Genomic DNA, 9,235 nt, shown 5'->3' on the forward strand with positions numbered 1-9,235 from the left:
GATGGATCAGTGTGTAGTTGGAATGTTTTTGACAATAAATCACTTCCTGTGAGGAAAAGTGAATGCATAAGGGGATCGGAGGAGAGAGAGGAGACAGCTGGGAGGGAGGTAGCTGAGCAAATCAGAAACATCTTTTGATTATGTCAGTCAACAAATGTCCAAGGTATATTGTAAAGCAAGCAAAACAGCGGTTGATATATACAGAAACTTGATGAGGGGGCTGCATGCGACTCGAGGGGATGATACAGTAGTTTAAATCGAGATAATCAGCCATCATCATCATCGCAGTCAGAGTGTTCAGCAGCAATCCTCTTTGTAAGCATGTCCATCAAGCAGCTGCCTTAGTCATAATACTGCTAATCCATCCAGAGCGCTGACAGCAGTGTGTTTCAATCAGCGGAAATTAAACAACGGAACGCACCAGTCATAAAATCTATTATTTGGTAACGAAGTTGGACTGTCTGCAAGCTGAGCTCCACACTGAGGCCGGCCACAGTAAACAGACTTGCAGACAATTACACCCCGAGCAGAACTGTACTATTGTGCGGCATCAGGTATTTAGACCCAAAGCGAGCTTATTATATGGATTACACAGAAGGAGCTACGCCGAGATAGTTTTTCACAAAGACATACGGCTTCACAATAGATGGTGCTGCCAACTGAGAGTCTTGTTTTCTTGCTTTTCTTTTTTTTTTTTTTGTTCGTTCTGTTGAGTCTTGGGCGGCTGCCTGGCTCAGTTTAAACAGAAACAGAAGACTGTAATAGAAACTGGCTGCTTTCTCCAAAACAAAGGCATGAAATGAAAATAGTCTAATACTCTTTTTTTCCCTTGGGTTTTTAACCATTTGTGATCAAATACTGACAGAAAATTTCTCACAGTCAGCTATGAAAAATTGTGCTTGTGCATATGATTTTTTTTTTGTCTGTGCATATGTGTATTGCTTGGGGTGATGGTGTTAAGAGCTGGATGTGTATATGTGTGTGTGTGTTTGTGTGTGGAAGATGGACTCTAATGAGCGTCCTAAACCTATTGTCTTGGCTTGATCATCATTCACTCTGATAGCCCTCTACAGCAGAACCTTGTGAGCCTTCAAAAACAGATTAATAAAAATAATTTTCTCCTCCCTCTGACAGCAGCCTGGAAGGCATTACAGCAGGGAGGCAGGCAGACCCCGGACGATCTCCAGGAGCAGGATTAGCAGCATTAACCAGACAAATTAGGGCCTCTGCGCCCTCACAAAGCCAAGAGAGAAACTCTCTTCCCGACTTTCATAAACAAATCTTCTCAAGTTGTTAATCTAACTGCTGTCCCACTTCTGAGGCCACCCGGGCTCAGCACACCCTGATCCCCCCTCCCTATTGGTTACCCAGATCAGCACGGCGGAGTCAAGGTCATGCTCACCTATTTCAAGTGATGGAAAAACAAATAAGTCAGCATAAGTGTATTGAGCAAAAATGGGTGTGAAAATAAACGACAACAACAGACATTACACGCCTTGAAAGAACAGTGCTTCATTTGTAGCCAAACTGCACTCACCCAACCTTATTTGCTTTATCAGTCAGAGTTTAAAAAACTTGCCAAGCCTTCACAGATGTGACACTGAGCAATTTTGAGCTCAGGGCCATTCTGAGCCTCATTCACATTTGCAATAAAACTCCTGTATGAGTAACGAGAGGTTGTGTTACACCACGTATCAAAGAACATAGCTAATGCCACATATCCGACCCTCCGACACTGTGGGTTCCTGGCGCCTGGAGGAGCAGGAGGTTTGTTTCAGAGAGGCTGTGAATCACAATCACTGCACCTCCGCGCTATCCATCACGGGGCAGGGCACCGAGGCTGCCGGAGCAGGGCAGAGACCTCGACCCAAATAACATCAGATAAGAAAGTATAGGACATCTCACTCGTGATGAATCACCTTGATGAAAATGTTCCCCTTCTACCTACAGGAGGTGAAGAGAGTAGAACTGTAAATAAAACTTCACTTCTCAACTGGTTTCCAATACTCCTTCATTCCCTCAGCTCATTTGTCAAATAGTGACTTTGTGTTAATAGAACGACTAATTTCAGTGATTGGTTATTGCAAACAGAGGCTCTGCTCTGACCCTGGCTGACAATAATACTACATAATTTAATGTTTATTTCCAAATCGTTGCTCACATTAGATTAAAAAGTCACACGTGTGCAAGATAGCTAAGTTGTGTCTATGTTTTTTTGTTTCAAACATAAAATTTTTGCACGTTATCGTGTAAACATTCACATTGTGACTTATTTTAGCTTCTCCTCACATAACTGTTTAGTCTTTTTCAATTTCTTCAGCTCACCCAAGCTGTTGTTTTTGCACCTAAAGGAGGACAATTGTTAAATATTTTACCAGACACAATGATGCTGCTGATAAACTCTAATTTGAGCAGTGAAATACATTCAAACCCACTGTGGGCTGTACGCCTCAGGATCCAATATTGTAGTATAATCCCATGTGGTGCAGATGAGAATGGAAAATACGTACATATAAGACTGAATGTCACTTTTTTGTTGTTTTTTTTATTATTAGAAAACATGAGTGTCATTACTATTACATTTCCATAAAACAAAAAACAGACAGAGATAGTTTTTGAGTCCTACTAAAACAGATAACACAGCTCTCAACTCTCTCCTATAAAAGAAAAGTAAATAATTGTAGACTTTGCAGTACTAACAATGAATGATGCTGAACCTAATAGATGCCACAGGCCTGAGCTATTGTTATGATTGTACTAGATAAAAATCTCACACTGACAAGAAAACACAGCTGACAAGGCTTGCTGTTTAGAAAAAAGTGAAGAGCCATTAATCAGTATCAGTCAAATGAGGACTGGAATGTAAATTTAGGGTTTATCATAAACATTCCTGAAATGACTCACGGATAGAAAAAAAAAGGTTCTACATTTGTTGCAGGAGATGCAAACACACAGCTGGATGAAATAAAAAAATCTGAATTGTGACACCTTTCATCTCCAAAGCAGCAGATTAACCCCCCCTGTAGAGAAAGATGTGTAAACAGTCGAGAATAAACCAAGAAAAACTGAGTATGATGAAGATCCTACAAGGTCGAGACAGAAGCCGGTAACACATGTAAGACATCTCCTGCCACAGCAGAAGAATGATGTTGAGATAAAGGCTGGCCTGCAGCAGTGAACCAGCGATGCAATCAAACAACGATTCTAAAACCACTTCATATTTTTTAAACATAGCCAGACTGCAGTTGATTTTCGCTATGAGGAATAATCAATCATACTTCTGAGTCACCGTCAGCATCATAAGCACCTAATGACTCTACGGGTGACAAAGTGCCTTGACAAACAACTTCAACTCCCGTCAGACAACCAGTCATGTACAACTTTTTCATTAGTCACCACATAGAACTGGTTTAACCAGCAGCACTGCAGGCCTGCATTTAGACAAACACACGCACACACATATGCATATATACCAACCCTGTCGCCAGAGGAAAACGTTGGCGTTGAACGTTTCTGCAAACCACAGAAACGTTGTGTATATATACACGTTTCGACATGTGAATTACGTATCATATCAACATTTCTACCCATTGAATAATGATGTTTTATGGTGTGACAACGCTGTGGTTAAGGTCTGGTTAGGTTTAGGCACAAAGACCACATGGTTAGGGTTAAGGAAAGATCATGGTTTGGCTTAAAATAAAAATTAAAAATAAAATAGAAACGGCTGATGTCTCACTAAAAAAAAGCCATTTTTCTCATTGGACATTGGTTTTGGTTTCCAGGTGGTCTCGAACCGTGTTCTCTGCTGATTTCCAACTTGCTGCCAACAAACTTACTAACCATCCACTTGCCCTTCCTCCTCCTATATAGGAATCAACTCATATAGATCACATGTGAACTACGTCACTTTAGAAATGTTGAGATGATACATATTTTGGAAACGTTGGTATAATACGTTTTGTAGGAATGCTGAGATGATACGTTTTGTTGACATTTTGATATGATATGTATTGTTGAAATGTTAATATGCTACGTATTTCACTTGTTGAAACGTAGATATTCAACATTTCTGTGGTTTGCAGAAACGTACAATGCCAACGTTTTATTCTGGCGACCAGGCTGTATATACACACACACTAAAAGAAGGAACAATATCAAAGGGGAAGGACTCTGTTGCTCCTCAATGTCAGGTTCCCCTCTATCAGCAGAAGAGCAGTAAGGCTTGAAACTATCTTTGGAATGACACGTATGATGCAGGAATGAAGCATTTCATATCCGGTCATGCTGCTCAGCGGGTAGTCCACCTGTAATCTAGCAGTAATCTAGTGTTGAGAATCATCAGGAGGGCATCTCTGCAGGATCTGGATGCAGTGGTCATGCTTGACTTTATCCTTCAAGCCACTTTTATGCCTGACATGCCGTGGAATGCACAGCAGTCCGTCGTTCTCACCATGAGAGGCATGACCCGCTCTCCTGACCAGTGAAAATACTATAAATAGAGTGAATTATGAATTTAAAAAGCCCATAATATCGGAGAATAATACCAGCACTTTGTTGTATTGATTCCATATCCTCTGTGTCTGTGTGAGTGCTGGATTAGCTGTGTTTACCCAGGAATGGTCTAAGTACAGTTCAAGGGCAAAGGTTTTGAGTTTAAAATAGCTGCCAGATATACACATGGTCAACATTAGCCCTCTGTGAGAAGCACATGTCTGTGTGTGTGTGTGTGTGTGTTTGAGAAAGAGTCAAATAAAGGAGAAGAAGAGAAAGAAGAAAAAAGATAGATGGGATGGATGATGACAACGATGGTGATAATGACGGGAATGGTCACTTATTCCATGATATAATTTGTTCTGGATTGATTTTATTTATGTGGTTGTATTAGAGAGGAGAGAGGAGGGAAAGACCGGGGAATCGTAGAGTGAAAACACACATACGCACACACAGTCACACATGAGTGGAGGGAGGGAGGCTGAGGATGTTGTGCTGACAGTAAAATCAACAACATGGTATTTTAAACTGCTGCGGGCAACTTTGCCTGTCAGCAGCTACAAGTGGCAGTGACGTCTCAAAATCTGTTTGAACTTCCCCCAGAAATCATGAGATGTTATGTCAGTAAGCTGCCAATAGCTCGCTGATGTGTGTGTATGTTTCCCATACTGGTCTGTGTGCTTTGGATTAAAGTGTTCTCATAGGCAAAATATCTAACACCGCGGAGGCCTGCTTTCTTTGGATCAAGCACTCATGTTTTGATTCTTCACTTCTTGATTCCCTGCCACCAAAAGTACATCAAACCAGAACTTAATTAAGACAAACAGAGGGGATCTGTAGTGTCGCAATTAAAGGTGAAAGGACTAGAATGATAATAGGCCTTTGTTAATGCTGAGGTATCATGCACATTTCCAGGTCTATATATTCTTAATTTACAAAAAATACTTATTTTTATTTATACATATTTTTATATTCAGCCTCAGCCTGAAGCTCTTTAGTCACTTTAAGCTCTCCTTCTGATGACCCCACTCTGTTCTGATTGTCCAGCTCCCCTTCAGCCAACTTCTGGCAGCTCGGGAGGCTACGTAAACAAACAGTAGTATTACCATTTCACTTCTTTTTCCTCGTTCTTTACTCAAAATGGAAACTTCTCATATACATCCAAAATGTAAGAGTGGACAACGAGTTGAACAACACACGGATGTTAGTAACAAAGACTACCGACGGACGGCCGTCTGTGGGCATGCACGAACAATCTGATGTCATCACTAGGAGGAAGAAGTAGAGGTAACTTTGCAAGTAAGGCAATCAGAGGAGGCTGAAGCCCTGGTTTTCCTCAAGCTGTTTAACATGGACATGCGACTTCATTATAGTATAAAAATCACAAAAAGCATGAAAAGTACCCTTTAAAAAAGGAGTGAATGTGCAGATGATTTTGTAATTGTGTGCTGAACCACGAGTTAAAACATAAACGATGTCACCGTTGGTCAGTTGCCAGGATCGTGTTGTGGTCTGGGAAGTTGTACTGGCAGATGGAGGACGTGTCCTCTCTACCACCCACAACTCCACAGGACTCGGCGCATAGCATGCTGGGACAAAACCTGAAGGCCCAACTCTTTTAGAAACACTCACTCAGTTGTCTCTGTGTACCCTCTAACTTCCTCATATCCTCTCCCCTGCCTTGTTCTGTTTGGCTGCCTTGCCTGCAGAATAAATAAATACACTTCAGTGTTATCGGTTTTCCATACTGCAAAGCTCCCCTGGTCGACAGAAACATGTCAAACCGCGCAAATAAATAGCTCCCCTGTAACCCAAATAGGGTAATTGCACAGATCCTGCGCCCCTGCCTGCCCTGCTCTTTTCCTGAACATGAGAACCTGCTCAGAAACTCCCACTGCCCCCACCTGGACCCGAGGACTGGAGACTGTCTGCCCCAAGCACTTTAACACCTCCACCTCCATCCACTCAGCCACCCATTTCCCCATTTCTGGTGCAAGCCGGGGGGTTCCAGTTCCCCCATACATCCCACTGATACCATGTCAAACAGTGTACAACATCAGCTCAAACGGGAACTTAATGATCCCCACAGGGAGTTACAGGGTCACTCCAAAAGCAGATAATATGTCACAGCTAAAAACATACTGTAAAACATTTATAATGGCAGAACAGTATTTGGTATTATTAAACATTCACAACAAGTTACAGTACATTACAATAAATTACAGTAAAAAAAAACTGCACAAATTGAAAATATATATAATGTAAAGTATGATGTGCTAATTGTCAGCCTATACCCAAGTAAAGCTACACAGCAGCAGTCGTAATGAGGTTGAGACAAGGAATACTCATGTACAGTATGCAAGGGGGAAAATCATTACACCTCATTACAGTTTTTTGGCGAACGCTAACACATTTCTCTTTACTGAGTTCATTTTTTCAGTTCTCTTCACCGGCACTCAGCTCGGTACAACATTTAATCTCACATCCAGAATGTACAAATACAACCCAAACACTTCATCCATATCTCAGGATCAACTCTTGTTCCAGAAAACTGTCAAAGTCTGTCTCCCAAAAACAACACTTTGTCACTCAGTACACAATGAGCTGGAAAAACATTAACAACAGGTTACAATATATATCACTATTGTCTTTGTTTTAGAAGAAAATCCCATGACAAAAAAAGAAGAAAAAAAAGAACAACACTTCTTTATTGCATGGATTGTGCAACCTTACAGTTTATATGTCAGAAATTAATTAGAAATGATGCAATATGCATTTTTTGTGTGTTGAGTAATTCCAAGAGCACAAAATGAAACTAAAATTATACCTGTAATGCAGTAAAAAACTATACATATTCACTATATGTACATGTATAGGGGAGATAAAGATGTAGAAACAGAGCAGTGCTAAACAATGTTGTCTTCTCATCCACATCACATGTCCTCTCCTGTAATACACCTGGGAAATAATCTTTTAGCTTGTCTGATCCATTCCTGCAATCCTCTGCAGATACTTTGTCCAGACATTAGGGGCCCCGGATTCATTTCAGAAGTGCAGGGGCCAAAAACTGTGTATGTGTGTGTATGTGTGTGTGTGTGTGTGTAGTTGTAGACAGACCGGAGACTCTCACTAAATTTTCGCGGAGTAACTATAGCTTGCTTGCAGCACCGGGTAGCAGTATAATTCCAAACACAAAGCAGCTAATTAGTGCTTTTGGAATTAAATAGAAACTTTTTTGTTCAATTAGCCAAAACTACAAGTTTACAGGACAGTAACACTTCTACATCTGAGTAACAGCAAGCTGGCGATAGGAATGTTAACATTGTCCTTGTGATGTGAGCAGCCATTCCCCAAATCCATATTTAACAATAAATCAGAAAAAAAAAGAAATACAGTGATTTGCAACTTAAGAAATAATGTGGGAGGAGGGTAAAGTGGGGGGGCGATGGCCTCTTAGACCCCCTACTTCCGGCACTCTCGCCAGATATTCAGCATTCATTGCGTCCAAGAGGAACATGTGATCATGTTGCTGGTGGTCATAAACCTCCCACCTCCATGAGGGAAAATAATTCCTCTACAGGCTTGAGGAATGTAGAATAAAGTTGAATAACACATTTAAAAAATGTTCTGGATTAACCTCATCTGCCCTCTTTCAGGTCATCAAGGGATTAAATGAGGTTTTGTATGAACCAGTGAGGAGTTTATGTATTTTTATTTCTCTCTTTCTTTTTAGAAAGAAAGAAAAAATGTCTGTCTAATTACCAGTAAGTTTGTATTATGGTTTGGTTTTTCAACGTATATTTAACAGTTTTGACAATAGTATGTAAGCATGTGAAAAATGGACTGTAAATACACAGAGGTCTGGTGGTGGTTGAGTTTGAGTTAGAAAACAGTTTATAAATGTTGAAAGATTTTGGTCATTGGATGCATTTTCATTCATTCAACCGTTATTTAAACGGGGTGGTCCGATGACAGCAGGGATTTTCTCTTTTGTACAGGTGCACTGTTTACACAGGACAATAAAAACAAAAATGTCACAAGTAATAACAAACATTCAGACATCTATGAAATTTCTTTGTGCCAAAACAATGAAAATGATCCACAGTTTAGTCAACATTGACCTCTGTTTTGCTAACTGTTTAGAAATTTTAGAACATGAACTCAGTATTGAGTAACGCATGTTAAACAAATGTTAAAAAAAACTATAAAAAATATTACGATGTGTACATTTTATGAGCTACATAAAGTGTAATATTTGTGTATGTATATAAGAACGTGCAAGTTTGCATTATGGTTACATTACTGAGGTGTCAGCTGCAGTTTAATGTAAATAAAATGTGTGTAAAGACATCCAGCACACAGACCTTTAACCTCGACCTTTCTTTAACCTGCGCCGGAACCCAAAACTCACACCCACAATCTCTCCCCCCTGAAAACAGCTTCTCTTACCTCTGGATGCAACGGTAAACAGAGGGATGTTTTCCCCCCTCTCGTGATATTCAATAGGTTCGGTGGAGATAAACTGTGGGACACAGTAGTTGTGCGCACCAGGCTCAGAGCTGTTTAACTCTCTGACCTCCTCTATATGACCCCAGAGGCCGCAGTAACGTAGGTCTGCTCCACTGGACTTCTGTGGGAGAGAGAGGGATCATTTACCTTCATGGGAAGACTACTCTGTGTGTGTGTGTGTGTGTGTGTGTGAACGAGAGTGAGAATCAGGATGCTCTTCAGTTCAAGCTAA

At 40.6% G+C, this 9,235-nt stretch overlaps 1 long non-coding RNA gene across 1 annotated transcript; it reads left to right on the forward strand.

Moving 5' to 3' along the window:
• Positions 1-411: 411 nt before the first annotated feature.
• On the forward strand, positions 412-1,490 carry LOC121883500. Its single transcript, XR_006092228.1, has 2 exons — positions 412-554; positions 1,135-1,490. It is a non-coding gene; the product is annotated as an uncharacterized LOC121883500 (long non-coding RNA).
• Positions 1,491-9,235: the final 7,745 nt, after the last annotated feature.

This window comes from Thunnus maccoyii, chromosome 18, assembly GCF_910596095.1.
Source record: "Thunnus maccoyii chromosome 18, fThuMac1.1, whole genome shotgun sequence".
Taxonomy (NCBI): domain Eukaryota; kingdom Metazoa; phylum Chordata; class Actinopteri; order Scombriformes; family Scombridae; genus Thunnus; species Thunnus maccoyii.